This window comes from Pseudorasbora parva, chromosome 16, assembly GCF_024679245.1.
Source record: "Pseudorasbora parva isolate DD20220531a chromosome 16, ASM2467924v1, whole genome shotgun sequence".
Classification (NCBI taxonomy): Eukaryota; Metazoa; Chordata; class Actinopteri; order Cypriniformes; family Gobionidae; genus Pseudorasbora; species Pseudorasbora parva.
The window spans coordinates 40,427,071-40,452,493 of record NC_090187.1 but is presented as its reverse complement, the minus strand read 5'-3'; the positions used below and the strand labels follow the sequence as shown (position 1 = coordinate 40,452,493).

Below are 25,423 nucleotides of genomic sequence, written 5' to 3'. Positions count from 1 at the left end.
GACCTCCAAACGTTGTGTGGCCTTCAGAATAGCTCAAGAACAGACTTATATCACCAAAGCCCCTTTCACACTGCACGTCGGACCCGCAATATTCCCGGAACGCCTTCTGTGTGAAAGCAACCACGTCCCGGAATTGATTACCGAATTGAACCCGGGTCGGGGACCTAGTAACATTGCGGGGTTCGATCCGGGACGAGCGCTGTGTGAACAAAAGCCAAAACTAATGCCGCAACGTGTACGTAGTTATCGTGCGACTCCTAGAGCTTGTTTTTTCAATAATACAACCCTGCAGTGCCAGAAGAGCTAGTCGGTGTTTTAAACGCAGAGAGTGTTCGTATACAAAAGAAACTAAAATTAAACAAGCAAGTAGGGCTGGACAATAATTCAATATCAATATATATCGCGATATAATTTTTTTCAATAACGGTGATATGATTTTTCCGATATTTCGATATGACTGACGTTCAGGGCGCATGCCATCAGAAAGAGCAGAACACGATTGGCTTCTTGCGTGATGACGTAGGCCTACACCACGGACACGCAGCCAGTGCTCAGCAGTAGTAGGCTGATGGATCCAACGCGGCACGTTTTAGCTACAAAAAGAGTTTCCCTGACCGCAACACAAATGTGACTGAACGAGCTTCCACAAGTAAGGAGAAATAAATAGTTGATAAGAGAAGAAAGACTAACTTTCTTTAGTGGCGTGGAAGTGGTTCGTCTATCTAAAGCACTATTCGCACGGGATTAGTACTAGGGACCTCTGTGATTTAGAAATGACTCCTCCACATCTGAGTTTTGCGTGGCGCATTCGCACGGGATAAGCAAAGCCTGTGATTTTACTCGAATTTACTGACTTCTCCCGGATATGATGTTCGTTATAGATAGATAGCTGTATGAAATCATAAACAGGCATCGATATCGTTTTGATTATTTTACAGTAGCCTAATAAATAAATATAATTTCGTTCAGTTAGCGAACAGACGCCATAACTGAGCTCAGACCAGCGGCAGGAATCAGATTTCATTTATCACGAGTAGGAAGCTGACAATATACGGCGGAAGATTCAGTTTCAAAACTAAATGTAAAAGCGCCTATTTAAACAAGATTGTCATTGTACTATACTGTTCTGTTATGTTTTTCATTCAGAACAGTATTGATGTTAATATTAAACACACCATTCAATCAGATTACTCTCAAATTGATACTCATTCTAAAGTGAAAGTATAATCCGTGTGGGCGCGGCTGCACGGGAATTAACGGTGCGCATTATGAATGCAGACTTTATTCTTCGTGAAAGATAAAGATAGAAATGCTCACAGGGAGAAAAAAAGCTTGCAAAAAGTATATACAATCCGCCTAATCCTGGCCAAATCACAGAGATGTCGATTCGCACGGGACTAATGTTATCACAGGACCTCTGTGTTCGGCGAAATATGGTAGGTAGGTTAATTTGCGGGGGAATTTTTATTTTACAAATTACAGACATGGCCGATTCGCACGGGATTAAGATCACAGACATTCTCTGCAATTATTACAAATCACCAGAGGTCCCCAGATAATACGAATCCCGTGCGAATGGGGCTGATATTAAACTTGTGCCGGAGAGGTGCCGACTAGGGGTGTAACAATACATCGACATAGATGCATCAATCTAATGTCTAACAATACGATGCCAAGCGTTACACATAATCCATGTAGGCTAGACTATTTATGTAAGAGGCAAGTGGCACATTTGTTTTAATACTTTCCACATTTGCACACAATGTCATGTATTAACACCAATGCGTTCATTCTCGTTTAAATTACCTTTCAAAGCTTGTGAAAGACGGTCAGACATGGCTTCACGAAAATGTATCATTTTCTCCTGTTTAAAGCCTTGCAAAAAGCAGCGTGCACTCATCTCAAACAGAGCACAAATAGGCCACTGAATTGAGTCTTCTTTTATTTATTTTTTGTGCATCAGTAAGCCTAGATAAAGGTATAGTTTTGCATAAAAGGAGAATATAGCGATATGAATCGTTCTTCACTGAAATTTATAACTTAAAAGAAAATGCTCAATAAACTGCGTCTGCGAAGTGAGAGTCTTGTTTATTTGATGGTGATTTCACATTTCTTGTTCGTATAAAGGCTAAATACAAATAAAAGGAGAACATTAATTTATTTGTACCGTTTTTATTTCTAAAATATTATATAGTTTTATAGGAGGAGGTTTCATAGACTTGGCAAATTAATTTGTCAGAAGTTTGTAGGTACAGAAATCCTTTGTGGCAGTTCTTGGTAGTTTTTCTAAAGCTTTTATATAGTTCATATCGATATCGAAATTATATCGTATCGACCAAAATTAAGAAATATATCGTGATATACATTTTGGCCATATCGTCCAGCCCTACAAGCAAGAAATGTGCGCAAACTGGACACAAGTCGAGACCACGGAGCTCTTTACTATCCGCGTTGAAGCTGAGATCGCTCGCCATTATACATCACATTAGGATGTCACGTGTCAACTCGATCTGTTACGGGTTGTGTGTGAAAGTGCACATATTACGGTATTTCGCTGGCAGTGAGAATGGACCAAATCTAGCGGTCCGGGAACAAATGCCGGGTCGCATTATCCGTGTATTTGCCAGAATCGCAGTGTGAAAGGGGCTCAAGTGGAATGAAAAACGCCGGATGTAGTGGTGTAAAGTACGCCACCACTGGACTCTAGAGCAGTGGAGACGTGTTCTCTGGAGTGACCAATCACGCTTCTCTGTCTGGAAATCCAGTTGGACGAGTCTGGGTTTGGCAGTTGCCAGATGAACAGTACTTGCCTGGCTGCACTTTGTCAAATGTAAAGTTTGGTGGAGGGGGGATTATGGTGTGGTGTTTTTTAGGGGTTGGGCTTGGCCCCTTAGTTCCAGTGAAAGCAACTCTTAATGCTTCAGCATACCAAGACATTTTGGACAATTTCATGCTTCCAACTTTGTGGGAACCGTTTAGGGGTGGCCCCTTCCTGTTCCAACATAACTGCGCACCAGTACACAAAGCGTCGGTCTATAAAGACATGGATGAGTGAGTTTGGTGTGGAGGAACTTGGCTGGCCTGAACCCTGAACCCAACCCGATAGAACACCTTTGGGATGAATTAGAGCGGAGACTGAGGGCCAGGCCTTCTCGTCCAACATCAGTGCCTGACCTCACAAATGCGCTTCTAGAAGAATGCTCAGACATTTTCATAAACTGTCTCCTAAACCTTATGGAAAGCCTTGGATTTGAGCAACTCCATATTAAACCCTAATGGGATGTCATTAAATTTCATCTGCATGTAAATGCAGGTGTCCCAAAACTGTTGGCAATATAAGTGTATTTTATGCTGTGTGGCCTCTGCTTTGTGCAACGGGAAGACTTTCTGAACATATGCTGATTTTGAAAATCAATACATTTTGAATACTTGACTGCCATTTTGTGAAATTAAGTAATCATGTAATAACTAAAAATGCAGCTGTAGCCTAATTATGAGTATTTTAAAAAGTAATATAATGTAGTAGTATTTCTTATTTGGAATATGATTACATAATCCAGATTCCATATATTAAGCTTCCCACCACTGATAATATACATTATATTTATTTATACCCATTGAAGTACCACATAGATAAAGTGAATTTACCTTTGCACAGTATTAATCTGTAAGCAATCTGCCAGGTGACTGGACACTGACTGCATGCGACTTACTGTAAGCACCTTGACTGCCGTTCTATAGGCATCATTCTATGAGTCTGACGGAAGAAATGCTTTTCACATCCCCTCTGATTCATTCAGGTGCAGTTTTGCCTGGTAAGCATCACAAAAGGGTCCTCTAACATGGCTGAAAAAGCCCTGCTATGTGATCTAAAACCAATTTCACTGTTAGAATAAGCCAACACACATTTCCTTATCTTCCCCTTGCAGTCCGAACGCCCAGGCATAACCGTGAGAGGTGAAGCATGGTGAAAAAAATGGAATCTAATTTTAAAGGTAAGCACCAAACAAAAGCAATGCTTTAAGAGTGTTACCGAGCAGGGATAAGCAGGTGTTTGGCACGCCATGAAAAGGTGATTTCACACGAACCCCCAGTTTAATTGGGTCTCAATGCTTTGGCCTCCTTCTAAGAGAACAGACCTGTTATTTGGCCTTTACTCTTCTCTCTCTCCAGCAATAGCAGATATTAGGAACCTTCCTTTACCTGCTTTTTATTTTTTTAAGACGGTATGGAAATGAACAGTAGCTACGTTTACATGGACATCATTTGTTTAAATCGGAATGAATTCAGTGTTTAATGAACACTTGATCTGCACGTCTATGCGCCATTTTCCGCTGTTTGCACATATTAACCATTCTCCTATATTGTTCTCCCACTGTAAACCCGAATACGTTGAAAAAACTTGAGGTAATCACATCAAATTATTTAAGTTAAGAAATTAAAAGTTTAAGTAAGCAGAACTGGCAGATTTTTATTTTGTAGTCATTCATTTTAATGGCTCTTGAAATATGAGTAATCTAATTTGTACTATTAACTAATCAGATGATCATGTAATTTCAGCTAAAATGCTTTCAGTTAAAACTTGACTAGCTAACTCAGTAAATGCTAACTTTGGCAACACAATGCTTTGATAGCATTAGAAAAACAACTGAATGAGTACAGCATTATAGAACATTTAGCATACTTCAATCAGGCATAACATTATGACCTAATATGGTGTCTGTCCCCTTTTGCTGCCAAAACCGCTCTGACCCATCGATGCATGGACTCCACTATACCCATGGTGTGCTGTGGTTTCTGGCACCAAGATGTTAGCAGCAGATCCTCTGAGTCCTGTAAGTTGCGGGGTTAGGGCTTCCATGGATCGGACTTGTTTGTTTTAGCCTGACGTGTTCATACTCAATTCTAGTCAGAATATGAGTCTGATACTGCTCCATTGGGCTTTGATTATGGGGTGTGTTTCAACCGAATCAGGAAAGACCTCAGTTGGATAGAGCTACAACCAATCAGAGCAACGAAGCGACGTCAACAGAGCTCAACTGCACTGTGTTGCCAAGTCCGCGCCCCCCCCCCCCCATGGGTTGTTTTATATGTCCTCGGGTTGAAGCGACTATTATGTGATATATAGACCTATGAGTGCGAATTTTAGCAGGCAACCTTGCCAAAATAACACACATTTTACCCCCAAACACCTTTTTTCCCCCCACTACAACAAATACTATTAATAAGCAGTAAATTAGGAGTGTATTGAGGAAAAATCATAGATAATAGTGAATGTGCGTCCCCCATACTAAAGTCTTACCTTATCTAATTTGTACATTTTACATGGTGCAGATTATATACAATAAATTGTACATGATCATAGCTTAAACTTATACATAAGGTGAAAGGGATTGGAGAAACATAGTATTTGGTGGCTTTAGTGTCATTTATTTTACATATTTCCCTGCTTATTTTAGACACACAATAGTAGAAAATAACATTTGCAGTGTTCTTTCTCCAGTGGCACAGCCATGATAAAACAGCGACAGTGCTGATTTGTTTCCAGCATGAGAGCAACAGGGAAACACTTTGCTGTGTGATGCAGTCAGATTGCATTTCCTCCCGCTGTGAGATGTCCTGCAGAGTCCTCCTGTTATAAACACCCCAGGGGCCTCCTCCACTCCTCATGAACACACGTCAATAGTGCTGTCCATTAAGCGAGAGGCTGCATGGAACGATATTTAGAGGTTATTGAAAGGCCACTTAGATACATGTCTCTTGTAGATAGGCCCTACATAAGTCAATTTGTTATTTGAGGGTTTTAAAAAGAAAATGTTCATCATGGCTCTATAATAATAACAACATTTATCCACTGATGTTTTTGCATTAATGAAAAAAAAACAAAAAAAAAACAAAGACTATATTTTTCATCTCACTCACCCTTCTTTTCTAAGAGGACTGTATTTATTGAAAATGGAGCAGTTACTATAGGTAATAATAAGAGATAGTTTTAGGGATAAAGTGTGGCCATCTGATCAAGGTATGTATATATGTATATATAATCTGCTTACCCCCAGGGCATCCAAGAACAAAGGTGACTTTGTTATTTTCAGTAGAGAACAAATTAAGATGTTTAACTCTAACTGCTGCAGTCTGTCAGTCGTATAATGCATGTCAATGGTAGCAAAATCTATGAGCGTAAAAACATAAAAAAAAAAAAAAACGTGCACAGACAAATGCATATCAAACCCTGCGGCTCGTGACGACACATTGATGTACACGTGTACATTGACCTCACTCATTGAAGGGATCTCACTGAAGGCTGTTGGACATTGTGGCGTATTAGAGGTAAAAAATAACATAAATACTGTTCAGTTTCTCACAAAAACTGATTGTTTCGTGTTTTAAAGGTCCCGTTCTTCGCGATTCCATCTTTCAAACTTTAGTTAGTGTGTAATGTTGCTGTTAGAGCATAAATAATACCTGTAAAATTATAAAGCTCAAAGTTCAATGCCAAGTGAGATATTTTATTTAACAGAAGTTCCCTTTCAAAGCCCACAGCGAACGGCTGGTTTGGACTACAGCAGGAAGTGCAGGGATGTAATGACGTCACTAGAACCGTTTGTTGACTAACCCTCCGCCCACAAGTACACGCAAAATAGGGGGCGTGGTTTTGTTGCTCTCCCACGTGGAGAAGAGCATGCATTCAGCGCTTACATCTCCCCGTTATGGTAAGAGGCGGGACCTTTCCGGGCAAAGTGCGCTAAGCTGCTGTCCAATCACAGCACGGGAAGCGCTGGCCCAATCAGAACTCGTTACGTATTTCTGAAGGAGGGACTTCATAGAACAAGGAAGTCATCAGGCCGTTTTTAGGACAGAGGAAACAGCGGTGTACAGATAAGTCAATTGTGTGAAAAATACTGTGTTAAACAAGAAACTCATGTTATATTGCACACTGTAAACATAATCAAAGCTTCGAAAACATGCGAAAAACAGGACCTTTAAGACATCAATGTGTCGTCACGAGCTACAGGGTTTAATATGGATTTGTCTGTTTATGTTGTTTTTTTTACTCTCATAGATTTTGCTGCCATGGACATGCATTATACGCCTGACAGACTGCAGCGGTTAGAGTTAAAAATCTTCATTTGTGTTCAACTAAAGAAACAAAGTCACCTACATCTTGGATGCCCTGGGGGTAAGCAGATAAACATCAACATTTCATTTTTTGGTGAACTATCCCTGAGTATGTTTACATGAAAATGATGTACTAAATACTGAAAAGTGTTCCTTTGCGTTTTCCACATACAGACAAGGTTGTCATAATGATCCTCATTCAAACGGATCTAAAATGAGTAAAAATGCTGTTTTCTTCTGCCAAAAACTTGCACTTTAAAACACGTTTTCAAATGCTTGCTTGCATTTCAGGCTCCCAAAACGCAGCTGCAGTGTAAATGAACGGCCAAAACACATAAGAAAGTGTGTTGTAAGGCTCTTTAGTGAACTGATAACAAAAACCATTCACCCTAACAGATGGAGAAGACGTGAAATATTGCTCGTTTTTACTTCTGTTAATTTTACAGCACATTTGATATAATTACTGTTAAAATGTTCAGTAAGTCAGTAAGTTGTTTTTTAATTTAACAAATGTATTACTTTTATTTAGCAAGGATAAAAGTAATTATTATTCAATTGTCACAAAAGATTGTTGCAAAAAAAAAATCTACTTCAAATGAATGCTGTTTTTAAACTTTCTGTTCATCAAAGATTATTATTAGATTGATAATAATAAGAAGAAACGTTGATTGCGCTTTATTTTACTGTTTGTGTACTTACATAAGAAAGTACTGGGTAATATAAGGTAACTACATGGGTTAAGGTTAGGTTAAGGGGTAGGTTCAAGGTTAGTCCCATAAGTACATAGCAATTATTTTTTGATTAGCCTTATCATATTAGACTGATATTAGAATGATTCCTGAAGGATTTTGTGACACTGAAGACTGGGATAAGGATGCTGAATATTCAGCTTGGCAGAAATCAATTATATTTTGCATTTTAATAGGGAACAGTTATTTCAAAATGTGATATTTCACAATTTTTACAAAACATATAAAAATCGGACTGACCACAAACTTTTTTGTCATTTACTCTTTAACTATTACTGCTGTGAATGTGAAACAGATGTGGCTAAAATGATCTAATCCTGATGAAAGTAATAAAGCAGATAAACAATGACGACAAAAACATGCAGAAAGCAACATGAAAAAAAAGCTGTCTTCTTCTGCCAGAAAGACTGTAATTGATTATATCAGCAAGACAGAAAGGAATCCTGTGAAGATGGACGGTAGAAGACAGAGCTGAGTCTTCTTATCAACAGCACTTCATAATTCATGTGCTTTGAATTATGCATTATCTGGGTTTGAAAAGAGGAAGAGTTCCTTTGTAAACTCGGGAAAATACAAGCCGAGATTTATCATTCAATAGTGTTTCTTCTTTATAGGTGGTCTTAAAAGCTTCTGTGCCTCAGGTCTTCATGCCAATTCACACCTCCGTCTTAAACGCTCTGTTACTGAGAAATAGACAGATTGTGAAGAGTAATGCACTCTGCTTGCTCCGGGTCTACCGTTCCCTTTGTAAGTATTGTCACTTTATAAGGTGTGATTAACGGATGATGAGACTTCTGCAAATATTTCTTCATAATGCACACAGGAAGCATGATTGTTTTCATGAGCAAAATGCAGAAGCAGCTGAATTGAGATTATTCCGATTTTGGGTTTACTTTGACCCATAAGGCAAGAACATTTGTCTTGTTACTTCAGGTGTTGTAGTTTGTTTCGACTCCGGCAGGTTTAAAATGGGTTCATCCGTCATTTTAGATTGTCCTGAAAAAATATCAATGAATATTAATGCAATCAAAAAAAAACTTACCTTGAGACATAATTATTAATTGACCATATGTGGAAGCAGCAGAGAGTAACTCATAAGAGCAGATGAGATTCACTTTTTATTAGAAGATGAAAGCTGGTTTAATTTTGTTTGCTGGTTGCTTTTTAAAAGATGAATGTGTCACTTTTGTTTTAAGTAATGCCGAGGCCTGGACGAAAACTGCAGACTGCAACTTTAGCACAATATTTCCTTTAGCAGGAGTGCATTTTCTCAGTTTTGGGTGGGTGTTGTCCATGTTTTAGTTCAGATTTCATCCGTTTCTGTGGTTATTCATAGTTTGATTAGTGTTTGCACCTGTTATTAATTTCGTGAACTGGTTTGAAGTGTTTAAGCCCTGCATTTTGATATGTTTATTGTCCGTTTTCATCACATTTTAGTGCTATCGTACACATTGGTTGTCAGAGGTGTAAATTATGGAAGCCCATTTCTGACCGCCACAAAATAAAAAAATATAAAGAATAATTGCGACTTTTTTTCTCACAATTGCGTGATATAAAGTATTAAAGTAGTTAATATCCGACTGCTGTAGGGATGGCTCGATACCACAATTTTGGCTTCGGTACGGTACCATGAACGGATTGGAAATCATTTGAACATGCAAGAGATTTTATAGCATTTCGTAATAACAGTTACAGGAGACATGAGCTCATAACAACGACACACACACTCCTGTAACGTAGATCGTACCAACATCATACCGTTTGAAATAAAATATATACCGGTATTTTTCCAGTACCGGTATACCGCGCATCCCTAGACTGCTGTGCCGTGTACCTCAACAGAAGGGTGCCAAAAAGTGGTACGGTTCAGAATTAGGGTTCCATTCACAAATTCTGACATGGAAACGGCAAAAATTGCGTTCCGTACTGCACTGTACCGCTCAGTGGAAATGAGCCATTAGTATCATGAATGCATGCCTGCTGAATCCATGTGCTACATTTAAATATATTTTGCTCACTTTATGACTTAAACCGGTCTAGAAAATCTGAAAAATATTTGTTGCAGAATGCTGAACACATTCTGTCTGGCTATCACCAGACCAAGCTCAATTTAATTTTAAACACTGGTCTGGGGAGTCTGCTCTGTATTTTCTGCTGCACAAGACGTGTGATAAATGAGCATAATTCAAATGACAAATACGCAATTGGATAGTTCATCAAACAATCATAACACAAGAGGCGTGATCAACAGGCAATGGTCCATCGCTTCTCTATCTGTCATCGCGTTAAACCGGCCGACAGTGCACCAGGTGGTTAAACCAGTCTGTGATTGGTTCCTGCAAAAGTGTAACAGAAGCAGTAGAAATGAATGTACAGGTTTCCAGACCGAGCTGCAGGGCGAAATCAAATCACTGGCAGATCAGGCTGGGTTTACCCAGTCAAGAACACATTTATAATTTATTATTAATTCTGAGTATACAAAGGTCTGTGTTTGTGATGAATATTTTGTTGGGGCTCTGGAGGTGGCCGCAGCTGATTTAATCCCAAGCCTCCATTGCTAATTCCAAAACCTAATTTTAGAGATAGTAACGGAGGCTTGAGCCACTGATAGCATGCAGTTATTAATTCAGTTATTAGAGAGTGAGAGAGAGAAAGAGATTAAGTGTGTGTGAATTAGTCTGTGTTTCTCAACAGTGTTTGACAGTGGCGTCTCTACTGCAAGTTTATCTGCTTCAAGAACAGCACCTCTATTACCTCATTAGTGATAAATGTCATGTAGCTTTTAAGTTGGCAAACTATTTTACTGATAAAACTGTCAGAGTGACGCTGATAACACGCTTCTGTGCGAGTGTGTGTCCATACTGTATGTGTGTGTGTTCGAGAGGGAGAAAGAGCGCATGTGATTTACTTACATAATAAAAATTAATTTTGTCACAAAAAATTAGTCATTGTGGGCTTCGGTTCTTTTGCTGTTGTCAGCTTACACTAGCCTAGAAATCTAGCCGCACACTAGCTGCAGCAAATTTAATTTGCCCGCAAGTGTGGTCTAGCAACTCTCAATTCCTATCTGAGCTGTATTCCTCAGAATCTGGACGGCCCAATCACATCGTGTAGGTAGGCTATAGAGTCGGCGGGCGGGGCCATAATGACGACGGCCGAGTTGCGTTTGCGTGCTTCTAGTAACACAGTCTTCTAGTAAACACAGAAACTGGCGAACGGCGGCGGTCTTTCGAATCAGCTCTGCCCGTGCCTCCGGAAGACTTGGAGTTAAGCTTTCCTCTGAGAAAAGAACAAAGAGCAGCACTGAAGTCATTCTTAAAAAGGGAAGATGTGTTCGGAGTTTAGCCGACCGGATACGATGAATGTTTAATCAGTCAGCGAGTCAGCGTCGTTGCTCCGGATGGTGTAGCGCTATCCTATCACGTGCAGAGGGAGTTTGAAAGACAACCGTTTATCCCGCCCCTCAGATTGAGCCCTGTCTATGGTGAGTTTCCAGACCAAACATCTTGATGTGGGTCTGGCTTGTCAGGCTAAGCTTACACTGTAACAACTGGAAACCTGAAAATAAAAAATAACATGGAAAATATATTCACAGCCTAAGTCCAAGTTTCATATTATTTATATGTCTGCAAGAACCTTCTTAGATCTTATATATATATATATATAGTGGTTTCGATCTCTACAAGAGAGTCAGATGCCAAAGGAGGAATAAATGAGCGTTTAAAGTTGCTCAATACTGCTGTCAGAAAACTTTCACAAATACAGATGAGATTTTCCTCCAGAGATAATCTAAAGGTGACATTGTGAGAAGGATACGGCACTGACGTGTCCCTCACACACATATGGACACGTCAAGATAGTAAAATAACCCCAGCTGCTGATTTCATGGTCAAATAGCCAACCTTGTTGTGTTCTTCCTCGCTGTTTAAAATATAAAATGCAGTTCAGAAATGGTGATCAGAGGAATGATGGGCATTTTAACATAAACATGTTACCTCACCACTGCACATGGGTCTATGAAAGCAGTGAATTATGCAATAATTCAATGACCTTCCTTCATATAAAAAATATATTAAACTATATACAAAATATGTATCTTTTAAAGGCCCACTGAAGTGCCTTGAAATGTGCAGCATTATTTAATGTGTTGACATCATTTCCACTGAAATGATTTCCACTGATTTTCATCATTTTCATTGCACTTGGTGGTGTAAGGCTTGGATGCAGCTGCTCGGCCATGGAAACCCATTCCATGAAGTTCTCTATGCACTTTTCCTGAGCTAATTTGAAGGCCACATGCAGTTTGGAGGTCTGTAGCTACTGACTCAAAGTTGGTGACTTCTGTGAGCAGAAAGTCCTGTGCACTCAATACCATCTCATGAGAAAGCGTATAATTTGTACAAGTTGTTGTGGAATGTATACGCCAAAATGATTTTATAATATATCGGAGTAGAATACACCATGAATTGCACAAAATGCATGTGTAGAATACACCAAACATGGCCATAAAATGCATATGGTGTACCACCAGCATTCCACCAGGGCCGGCTCTAGCTCTTTGGTTGCCCTAGGCGATGGAGTTTTGCGCCCCCCACCCCACTCCCTTTTATCGTCTCTAATTCAGCACATGTCTGTTTAACTAGGCCTACCCCTAACCAAGAAGCACTTATTATTAAACACGTTAGAAGCTTTGTTTCCACTTTTCTAATATTTTCTCTCTTTTTATTGAAAACAAATGCCTTTCCGATCTGATATGTGATGGGAAAAGGGAGTAGAGCGAGTGTGGCAAAAGGCGGATTTGAACCTCTGATCGATTTGTGTCAAAACTTAAAGACATGCATCTTACCCCTACACTACAGCCACTGTTGAGAATTTGGTGATTTCTGTAATTTTGTCTGGCCAAATCAATCTTTGAGTAGCCTAAAACATATAGCATATTTAATGTGTTTAATGTAAATAATATGGCATCTATCGTTACTCCAGTAAAAAAAAAAAAAACGAGAGGCCCTACTTTTTATTTGCTTCCGACCCCCACTTAGAGAGCGTTTGTACTTTTCATAACTAACATGCATACGTTATCCATATTTATAATGAACTGGACTTTTGATATTTAAATGACATCCATGTAGGTTATTGTTATTGTCAGTGAAGTTATGTTTGCAATACGTAGTAATACGTAGAAAACTAGCAAGTGATAGCTTAGTTACAATATTAATAATACTTATAAAATAAATATTAGTTGATAAGATTGATAATACTAAGTAATTTTATTTTGTTTGACAACTTATTGGCTGAGATAAGAAGACTAACCTCTATACTGGGCTTTCTTTTGATCTTCTTCCTTTCTTTCTTTCTCTTGTTCCGTCCCTGTGCATCTGCGGGTTTAGACGCCTCATTTTTGATGAATGCGCAAAATGAGCACTTGCCTGACCTAACGCCTGAACCAATAATCAATAATCACCATTAATTCAATCTAATAATCAGGTTGATAAGTAATTAAACGTGTGGCTGAGGGGGCGCCCTATGATGATCATGTTTAATAAACATTATGTTGTATTTCGCTTGTTCCTATGCTTAATGGGAAGTAATGTGCGGCACTAAAGTGTGCTCGTGCACCTAACACAATTGTCGCCCTAGGCAACCGCCTAGCTCGCCTATAGCAAACGCCGGCTTTGCATTCCACGACATTGAATGAGTTGCTGTTGTGAGGAATTTTCACGAATGGACTTATTGCACAGGTGGCAACCTATCACGGTACCACACTTGAATTCACTGAGCTCCTGAGCCCATTCTTTCACAAATGTTTGTAGAAGTGTCTGCATGCCTAGATGCTTGATTTTATACATCTGTGGCCATAGAAGTGATTGGAACACCTGAATTCAATGATTTAGAGGGGTGTCCCAATACTTTTGGCAATATAGTGAGTTTCTATGCAATTAATTAAAGATGTTCAGTATTGCTATTTTCAGTCTGTAACACTTTATTATGGGGGACACATATTCACTATTAACTAGGACTCCCAATTTACTGCTTATTAATAGTCAGGTAGTTTTTGTAGCATTTAAGTTTAAGTATTGGGTAGGATTAAGGGATGTAAGGTCATGCAGAATAAGGCATTAATTTGTGGTTTATAAATTCTAATAAACAGCCAATATCCTAGTAATATGCCTGCTAATAAGCAACTAGTTAATAACTGAACCTTAAAATAAAGTGTTACTGTTCAGTCTCCTCCACTGACCCAAAATGCGCATCACAGCACTCTGGTTGAGAAAATAGAAGGATAATATGACATGCTTATGCTTTACATGCTCGTTTTTCCCCATTGATCAGATTTTTTTTTAGTTTTTCACCATCAATTTCATTCAGCTAGATCTCAGTCGGGTCGATTGAGGCATTTACATGAACGCTTTTCAGTCCAATTGAGCCATCAATCCAATTACTAACATATTATTTGGTTTTATGTAAATGTCGCTTCTGATATATTTAAGATAGATGGAAAGATATTGACTGACAGGAGCAAAGAGGTTTTTAAATTTTTTTTTTTTTAGATAAAAGCTTTTATTCATTTCTGAGTGTAGTGAGATCCAGAATATTAAATAGGTCTACTGAAATGGATGTGTTTTTTAAGAGGTTTTATTGAAAGCAGAATTTCTGCATATTGAGCCTTAAGGCCAGTGAAGTGCACACCGAATACAGTCCCATTTTCTTTGTGCTCTCAAGGAAATGGTTTAGCAGGACTACAAAGACTTATCGACAAATTCTTTTTGGGTATGCGAAAAAAGCCCCAAACAGCAAAGAATTTAATTTATTACGCCCATCTGCTGTGTGCCGCAAACATGGACACGACATCAAGTTTTATATCTCACTGCTTTTCGCAATAATTCCATAAAAATGTATGGCTAACTAAATAAAAGATGATGACTCATCCATCAAAACTTGAACATTAAGGGAGCTCGCTGACTCACTGTCCCTAAAGATGTTTTCTTCTGGCTCACAAAATTCTTCTTTCGAATTCAAAATCATTCTCCTAATATGCAAAAATCGCTTCATAATCACTTTCCAGTAATGAGCTTTGGTGTCTGGTGGCGCTGAGTGACAGAGGTTTGGTTCGGGATCACTCTGCATTCAGGCCTCCTCCAGCCACCAGCTCTGAACTAAGCTCATTATGTAAAACACAGCACAGCGAGCGGACCACATCCTGCTGCCTAAACTCACACTGATGTACTGCCTGCAAAATCTATTTTAAGCTGGCGGTGTCTGGGTTTGTCCTCTGAGAACAGACACGGGATGCAGAAATCTCCACTGACATTGAGTCACTCCAACCAAAACTAGTGCCTGTCTGTCACCCATCTGCTGAGAACAGGAAGAGTGTGTGTGTGTGAGAGAGAGAGAGAGAGAGAGAGAGAGAGAGAGAGAGAGGGGGGAGGAGAGCCTTCAAAACCCCTTTTTATTACCATTTAAGCCAAAAAACAATACAACATTGTATCAAATACGAATACATATTTATAAAAAACAACTCTTCAACAATTTGACAGGAACCCACGTAAATACCAAATTTCTTCAAAAGAAAAAAGATCATGCATTCATCTATAATAATTATAATCACAATCACAAATAAACAATCCTTTGATCAAAGGAATTTAAAAAAAACTTCTAGATATTAAATCAAAGTTTTATCTTCCCAGAATCCATGGATGCATGAAAAAAAGTCTCTTTTTGCAAATAAAAAGGACAATTTTTTAGTTATGTCAAAATATATCATGCTATAATCTGCTGCTTTGGATGATGTGAGGATTTCCCATTTGTTGCCATGGCAATTATTTTAAGTTTAAATTTATAGCCTTACATTTTAAGTACAATCAACTTGGAAATTACATTAAACTGACTTTAAAAAAATTGTTGAATACACTCTCAGAAAAAAAGGTACAGTTCTGTCACTGGGGCGGTACCCTAAGGTACAAAAGTGAAAAGGTACATCTTTGTACATCCTAACCCATAAATGGTACATATCAGTACTTTAAGAGTGTGTATTAGTACCTTAAAGGTACATATTAGTACCTTTTCGGTTTTGTACTTTAGGGTACCGCCCCCAGTGACAGAACTGTACCTTTTTTTCTGAGAGTGTAACTTATTTTTAAAATCTTGCATAACTTATCATTTTTATTTATTTATATTTAATAAAGCAATGTAAAAACACATACTTATTGATCATCATTTTTTACACTGTATAATTAGTTTGAATTAATCCCATTGGCACATTTTCACATGATCAAATGCCTCTGATGCATGCTTAGGGTTTTATCTTTTTCTAAAAATGTTATGTTTTTATACCAAGTAAATCATACTAATTCATATGGAATCAGAAGCCGAGGTTTCTAACGAGATCAGGTTGGGATTTCCATCATACCTCACAAAAAATCTGCATAAAACATGATAAGATAGAGCTAAGTTATAAAAAATATTGTGAAACTTTAAAATAAGGTCGGATTTGTTAGCATTAGTTAATGAGCAATACATTTGTTAGAGTATTTATTCATCTTTTTTTAATGTTAGTTAATAAAATATCCAGCTGTTCATTGCTTGTTGATGTTAGTTCACAGTGCATTAACTAATGTTAATTGTTCATTATTTGTTCATGTTATTTAAAGTAGACAAATGATAACTAATGATAAATGTAAAGTGTTACAAAAAATATAAAAGTATGTTACAGTTCAAATATGGCTATTTCAAGTGGTTGGGATCAAGTGGTTTCAAATATGGCTATTTTCAAGTGGTTCTTAAACATGCATCTAAGATGTGAATTTTCAAAACTGATCCTAGCCAGGTTTAAGTTTTTTCATTAAAGGGGGCATGGCATGAGAAATACAATTGGTCTTGATCCTTTGACATATGAGGTCTTTCTATCATTAAAACATCCTGCAAGTTTCATAACTTAAAAAGTTTTTTTCGGAATCCTGAAAAAAATCTGTTGTTTTTGCAGAAAAATATGAAACACTCAGTTTCAGTCAATCTCATGTCAATCTTGAGTACCTATAGAGTAGTATTGCATCCTTCATATCTCCGAAAAGTCTTTAGTTTTATTATATTTATAAAAGAAATATGGGCTGTACCGAGTCTTTCCGGAAAAAAAACTGAGCGCCTGGAGGCGCATAGTGTGGGTGGAGCTAAAGAATGACGAGCGCACACAAAGCGGTGACGTCCTCAAGCGTGGAGAAGAAAACGCTACCCTAAATAAACCATGGCATCAGATTCAACTAATACAGATATGATCCAGAATCAGATCCGGAGGATGAAATAAATTGAACAGGAGAAACAGCAACAGCAGGACGTCCGTCTCTGTGGTATGTACTGTATTTAGTGGCCTGTCAACATTTGTGTGTCTTTACTCGCAGTTTATGAGGACATGATTCGGTTTATGGACTATTGTATGCGACTAAACCTTAGCAGTAGCAAGCAAAACGGTTTTGCACGTCAGACTAGTGTAACGTTATACATAGAACAACAATGGAGTAACCGTTAGCGTAGGGGTGGGCGATATCTCGATATTTAAAATATATTGAGATATTTTTTCAACTCGATATGGATTTGGACATATCGTATATATCGATATATTGTTTATATTTAATTCTGATTCCGCCACTTTGCTTGTTTGCCTTCTCTGTGCTGGGCTCGCTCCCGCTCGCGCGCCTCCCGCCTCTTGCTTTTGTTCCCCCTCCCCTCGCGTGTCGTCTCATTGAACACGGCTGCTTCCACAACCAGGTGAGGATTAGTTATCATGTTGACAAGCGCGCGCGTTGTTCGGGACTCAGTTTAGAGACCATGTTTTCCTTCTAACACAACTGCTTGCTAAAATTCATAAAGAAATATTAATGTTCATCATAGTTCAAAGCGCAAGTTTCACCCACAGTCAGGTGATTGACACTATTGGTGCGAGACGCGGTCCGATCATGTCAGTTTATGATTTGTGTCTAACTGATTGCATGGTTTTCGGTTAAAATGTCAAAATGATCGCAAATCATTTGAAAACATTTATAAAGTATTGCAATATCATTACTATTATTATTTTGTCAACTTTATCACGGGATTATGATCAATAGGTCTATTCATGTTTTAACCAAGAGGGAAAAACGCGACATCCCGGGTGTCCTGAGACACAGTGCTCTTCTGTCAGTTGTACTGTATCATATTATCATATAGCCTACCTTCTGACATTCATATTTCTTTCTGTAAATGGAAAAGAAGTGAAATTCAGCTCATGTGTAGCCTGCATGATGAGTTTGAATTTTGTCAAACTCATGACAAACATCACTGTTTGAACTTTGATACAAAATCAGTTTATTTATATCTCAGTCATGCCCCCATCTTTCTGCAAAATGCTTACTGTTTACTTTAAGTGTAAAAAAGGGAGTCTTTGATTCATCTTTTGAAAGCATGAAATAAATGAAAAGAAGGAAATATTATTTATTTTCTTTTACAGTTAAATTATTATTATTTATGTAATCAGGGAGTTTTTTTTAATGTTGCAAAAGCAATTTGTTCCTACATGAACTGACTACCTCTTTGCACTTCAATAATAAAAAAAAGAATTTGTGGTATTTGGCATATTTGTTTTTGCTGTAGTTTTTAGGGGGTTATTTTTCCTGTAAAGATATCGAGATATATATCGTATATCGAGATATAGCAAAATATACCGAGATATATTTTTTGCTCCATATCGCCCAGCCCTACGTTAGCGCATTTGAATGAAGAAGCACGCTTTGTGAGAACGCTAGGTTTATGTTTGGGTGGTTTTACAATAATCAACCGAGTGAGTGTTTATGGGCGTGCATTTCCTCTCTCGCTCTAGTCACGCGCGCGCACCCTACCGAGAGAAGAGCCCGTACGGCCCATACAAGGACCTTCCGCTCTATTAACGTCAAGTCGAGCCATACTCGAAAAAAACTCTCCGAAACTTGTGAGAAACCGGAAGGAGTATTTTTAACACAGAAATACTCCATCAAACGTCCAACATTAGTTTTTGAAACTTTGTCTATGTTTAGGATGGGAATCCAAGTCTTTAACAGTGTAAAAAGATCAGTATGCATGAAACAGCATTTCACCCCCCCCCCCCTTTAAGCAGCACAACTGTTTTCAACTGTTTTTAATTTAAGAAGCAGCATATTACAATAAAGGTTCATGTAGACAGTAGTGTACTAACATAACTGACAATAGCATTTAGTATATACAATAAACAATAATATATACATAAATGCTGCATATTGTTGGTTCATGATACCTAATGCATTAACTAATGTTAGCAAATTATTATTAAATGTTACCATGTTTTAATTTTCATATATTTTTACTATGTTACTTCATACTGTCATAAGTTCCAATCTGACCTGGCCATCATACGCTCATCCTTCTAGACTCCAGCGGCCTGCTATTAACCTCTCTGAGTCACTTATAGCTAGCGATGAGATTATGACAAATGGAAACTACTGGAAACTGACAGATTCTAAGTAATTAAATTCTCTATTGCTGTTCATCAGTGCAGATGAGCTGCCAGGTTCATACTATGAATATGTTCATTTTTTATTTTTTTTTGAGTGTGAAGTTCTTGATTGTGTTTAATAAAACTGACATTGGGATCAAAAGCAGTAGTGTGTCCTCCTCCAGGCACTGATTGTTTCTACTAAATTTAATTACGATTGTTCCTCCCATGACACCTATACGTGATTTTAATAAACATCAGGAAACATTAGGGTACAAGTATGAAGATATACAAAATATAACTTCATAAAGACTGAAATATAAAGCAACCTTGCAGAAAGACCAAAGAAATCAGTACATGGACAGGGAATTTGCATAAAATGGAAGTATATCATGTTCACCAGTAATCAGCTGACAACACCATATGCAAGCTCGCATTTATCATTCTGCAGAAGCCTTGACGATAATTAGACTTCGTCACGTCATCACACTTACTGTCTACTGTCTGTCGCCCACACCAGAGCGCATGCCATCTTATACATCACTGCTGGAATTACTGGATATCAGTAGCTTTATTGCTATATTTCTCCAAAAACTACACTCTAAAAAATGCTGGGTTAAAAACAACCCAAGTTGGGTTGAAAATGCACCAACCCAACAATTGGGTTGTTTTAACCCAATGGTTGAGTTGTTCTTACCCAGCAACTGGGTTGTCTTAAGCAACATTTAACCCAACCACTGGGTTAAAACAACTCAACCATTGGGCTAAAACAACTCAATTGGTGGGTTAGTGCATTTTCAACCCAACTTGGGTTGTTTTTAACCCAGCATTTTTTAGAGTGTATAGACGGTTTCAATGGCAGCAACATAAACAAACTTTACTGCGCATGCGCGCTTTTGTGGACCAAACTTAACTTCCAGTGGACGTCAATAACAACAGAGGCTGCGTGTGCAACAGTATCTTAATTCATATGTTTTTGTTGTTTCAGCATGTTTATTATAAATAATCTCCCATTTCTGTCTTCAATATAGAGTGGGGGAACACCCTCATTAACGCGTAGTTTACCCAAAAGTGAAAATACAGTCATTAATGCTGCCTTCATGTGCTATCGGAAATTTGATAATTCTCATTTCTGAAGTTGAGTTGTGATTACGCATTCAAATGTTGAAATGGGAGGGCGTTCATGTGCAATTTTTTACCTAGGAAACTCGTATTTAAAATCAAATCAAGCACTATATGCATGCAGATGCTTCTACAAACATTAATGAAAGAATGGGTCGTTCTCAGGAGCTCAGTGAACTCAAGCGTGGTAACGTGATTGTGTCACACGATTGTTTGCTGACAGACAGACAGACGAAGGCAGTAATGCCAAACAACAAAGAATAATAGTAGATTTAGTAGAGGATCCAGATAGCATACAGACAGGTAATGCAAATATCTAAACATCACAGTGACTGGACAGAGGATGAATGTGAGGGACCAACTATAGCAAACACAAATGAGGGTGATTATCGGAAAACAGCTGATACATATGAACTCATAATGATAGTAACCAAGGAGACAGACGAGTGGCGGGAAACTGAACAAAGAACCGAAATGAAAAGCAAACTGAAGGTTCATGAACAAAACTAAACAGATGTTGCCACCATGTGTAATAAGTCCATTATTGAAATTTCCTCACAACTAAATATTCCATATTTATCTGTTATTGATATCATAAAGTGGAATTTGGAACAACAAATCAGCCACGAAGTGACTAAATCAAAGAGCGGGGTCAGTGCATGCTGAGGCACACAGAGTGCAGAAGTCACCAACTTTATGCAGAGTCTATAGCTACAGACCTCCACACTAGCCTTCAGATTAGCTCAAGAACAGTGCATAGAAAGCTTCATGGAATGAGTTTCCATGGCCGAACAGCTCATCCAAGCCTTACATCAAGTGCAGTGGAGAAATGTTCTCTGGAGTGATGAATCACGCGTCCCTGTCTGGCAATCCTAGACTGGGTTTAGATGAGTTTGGGTTTGGCGAACGGAGAACGGAACTTTACTGATTGTGAAAAGTATACAGTATGTTGGAAGGGGGATTATGATATGGGGCTCTAGTGAAAGGAACACAATGCTTCAACACATTTCAGACAATTTCATGCTCCCAATTTGATTGGGAACAGTTTGCTGTTGGTCTCTTCCTGTTCCAACATGACTGCACAAAAGCAGTCAACAATAAAATGGTGTAAAAACATTTTTTTAAATCATTTTTAGTTTCTACTTTAATTTGTGTACACTCACAATAAAAAAACTAAATGTAGTGCTTTTTGTAAAATACAGAAAACAAACCTGATACGCGATCTGAATTCTATGATCTGTGCCCAGTTGCATACACCTTAAGTTTTTCCCTTAAGTATGATACTTAAGGCGTGATTTCCCCATTGTAAAACAATGGATAGGCCTACAATAGATATGGATAAAGAAAACAAAAAAAGAAAGCCAAATTGGACAGAGGAGGAGAAATGTATCCTTCTGGATGAATATGGGAAAAGAAGGGCAATTTTAAAAAGCAAACTCAATCCCCAAATAACTGCGGCCAAAAAGAATGAACAGTGGGAGGAAATAACAGAAGATCAACGCACGTAATCTAGGTGTAAAGAGGACCGTATCGGAGGTAATAAAAAAATATGAAAACGTCTCTGTGGTGGCAAAAAAATCTCATATATCCAGCGGCGATCAAATCTATATTCGCGATGCAGTTTTTCATCGCTAAGATGGTCCAAAGGATTCTCCCTATCGCGAAAAATTCGCCTTGGCATATTTAATCTGAAGATTAAAACTCCTTCGTTTGAAGGAGTTTTAATCTTCAACAGGATCAATAAACTCAGCCTTTTTTTTCTCATTAATGTTCGTCAACTCTTAAGGTAAAGTTTTCCTAACCTTAAACTATACTTCTGAAAATGACAGTTAAGGGGGCTTTATGCAACACTTAACGGTTTTTAAGGGATTGCTTAAGTGAAAAATAGACACTTGAGGATAATTCTAAGGGTTTATGACGTTTCAGTTTAAGAAACCCTTAGTGACACTTAAGGGTTATTTTCTGCAACACCCTTAAGTTTAAGGGAAACCTAAGGGTGATCTTAAGGGAAATTTTCACTTAAGGTGTTTTATGCAACCGGGCACTGAACTCTATTCTGATACTCTTTAGAAGTTAAACTGTAACTTAGTGAACACTTGCCACACAAACATTAGGCATGTGTCTAAAGAAACATAAAAATGTCAAGGTTTAAATAATGTAACTCAAAATCGAAGACACATATTCTCTGTTTATATAATCTGTTTGAAAAGAGAGCTATATCAGATTTTCCTGAGCTGCTTCCTTAGTGATAATGCGGCCACACCCATGGAGCGCACATTTTTTCACCCCAACTCCCACAACAAACTTCATTGAATACGATAACATTTAAAATATTATATTATATGTATATAATGCATTTTTGTATTTTATAAATGTTTTTCCTCCTACAGTAGCCTATAATGTCTGCACTATGGCTCAACATATAATTAATATGCTGACCAATCAGTGCAAAAAATTAGTTGTGTGTATACCTGAATGACAAATATGGAGCTGCTAGCTGTCATTGCCTCGTTTTACCCCCAATTACCTGGGAAATAAATTCCACCACCTGAAATGAGAAAGATTGGACCATCTGCTGCCTCTTTCCCAATCTGGCTTCCACTCATCAGACATGCATTTCCACATCAGCTCTTATGGCTTCTTTATTCCTGAGCAGGGGTGTCGCTAGACTCCTTTTACTGGGGTAAGAGCCCATGCCCCAAATGGGTGTGTCCCAATTCAAAGGCTGCATTCTTCGAAGGACTCAGGCTTCAAAGGCTATGAAGGACTGAGAATTGTTAAATGGGACTATCTAGCCTACGGAGGATGTTTATACTAGACTTTTTTATATGATTTTTTCATTTGTATCATTAGATATTTAAGCAAGAAATGAAGAATGAAAGCATTTGGAGGTGCCTTTGAATTGGGACAGCCTTCACCCCGCAGCAGTGACGCAAAGGGCCCTCAAAAGTGCGCTTTCCACAGGAAACAAAGGACACATATGAAGAAGCCTTTGAATTGGGACAGACTTTGTTGCGCAACAGTGATGCAATCGATCCTTGAATGCGCCTTTTTCACAAGAAATGAAGGAAAAGTTTGAAGGAGTTTGAAAGAGCCTTCGAATTGGGTTAGCCTTTGCCATGCAACGGTGACACTTGGAATTTGGAGGAGCCTTTGAATTGTGACAGCCAGAATTGCGAAGCGGTGATGCAATCTGCCCTCAAATGCGCCACTTTCACGGGAAATGAAGGACGCATTTGAAGGAGCCTTCGAAATTGGGACAGCCTTTGGCACCCAGCGGTTTTGGTGCACTCATTTTGGATGGAGAACAAATTTTGTAACTCAAACTTTAACTTACTTTATGTGTTTAAATGTTTTTATTTGGTATGTCAGCAGAAGATAATTTGTAACTTTAAAAAAAAGGCAAACAAATATGGCAAAATGGCAGCCAAAATTCTCTTCTGTTATTCATTGTGACTGAGAATGGCATGCACAGAAGGGTCCCCTGCAGATCGGTATCTGCTGTTGGTTTCTCACCACTGCCTCTTTTACATTCTAAGATCTTCATATATTCTCTCAGAAAGTGCTTTCTAAGCAAATGAACGTATGTATTTTGCTTCAAGAGCTAGGATTAACATCAAGAACATGATACAAGAGTGCTACAACTCATGCGAATAGTGCCAGTACTGTCAAAGAGCTAGGTAATGTCACTGTTTACTTAAAGTAAGCCATCAGGTGCCTCTGTCAGCTTAGTGCAAATTGGATTGTTGGGCTGGATAGAAGGGGAATGATGCCAAGAAGAAACCTGTTTTTTTTCAGATGAGTGCGTACAATGAAAAGTCTGTCTCAAGGCTTTGTTTTGAGCATAACTGTTGAGTTAGCTCTTCTGATAGTGTCTTCTGGCAGTTTGTTCCAGCAGACATGGAGAGCTGGGGGAGTTTGGGATGTGAGACCATCTGAAGCAGCAGATTTCAGAGATCAGGGTGTACTCTTTGATGGAGGTTTGAAGGAATCGAGGGGTCAGGCCATGGGAAATACTGGAAATATTGGTTAGAAAAGAATCGTGAATTTAAGTGTCTTAGCACCTGATGGCAGCCAATGTGGCGCGACATTAAGTATCTGTCTGTCTGTCTTTGCACAATATCATGTTATGACCTCAAAACACTTTTGATCATAGTATATAATTAGTAAACTAATCCATTTTGATGTTTACATCACATAACTAGTAAATAACATCCATCCATCCATCCATCCATCCATCCATCCATCCATCCATCCACATACCCACTCATCCATCCATCCATCCATCCATCCATCCATCCATCCATCCATCCATCCATCCATCCATCCATCTACCCACTCATCCACTCATCCACCCATCCATCCACATACCCACTCATCCACCCATCCATCCACATACCCACTCATCCATCCATCCATCCATCCATCCATCCATCCATCCATCCATCCATCCATCCACATACCCACCCCTTCACCCACCCACCCACCAACACCCATCCATCCATCCATCCATCCATCCATCCATCCATCCATCCATCCATCCATCCATCCATCCATCCATCCATCCATCCACATACCCATTCATCCACTCATCCATCCATCCATATACCCACCCACACCAATCCATCCATCCATCCATCCATCCATCCATCCATCCATCCATCCATCCATCCATCCATCCATCCATCCATCCATATACCCACTCATCCACTCATCCATCCATCCATCCATCCATCCATCCATCCACATACCCACCCCTTCACCCACCCACCCATCCATCCACCATCCATCCATCCATCCATCCACATACCCATTCATCTACTCATCCATCCATCCATATACCCACCCACCCACACCCATCCATCCATCCATCCATCCATCCATCCATCCATCCAAATACCCATTCATCCACTCATCCATTATCCATATACCCACCCACACCCATCCATCCATCCATCCA

General features: G+C 38.7%; 1 long non-coding RNA gene across 2 annotated transcripts in view; it reads right to left on the bottom strand.

The window, feature by feature from the left end:
- LOC137043565 (uncharacterized) overlaps positions 1 to 25,423 on the bottom strand; it is a 242,401-nt gene that overhangs the window by 124,628 nt on the left and 92,350 nt on the right. The window contains exon 3 of one of the 2 annotated variants that reach the window (XR_010898520.1): positions 5,424 to 5,707. The exons of the other annotated variant lie outside the window; for it this stretch is intronic. This is a non-coding gene — a long non-coding RNA (uncharacterized lncRNA). Of the gene's footprint in view, positions 1 to 5,423; positions 5,708 to 25,423 lie in introns of those variants that run through there. 2 annotated transcript variants of the gene reach the window in all.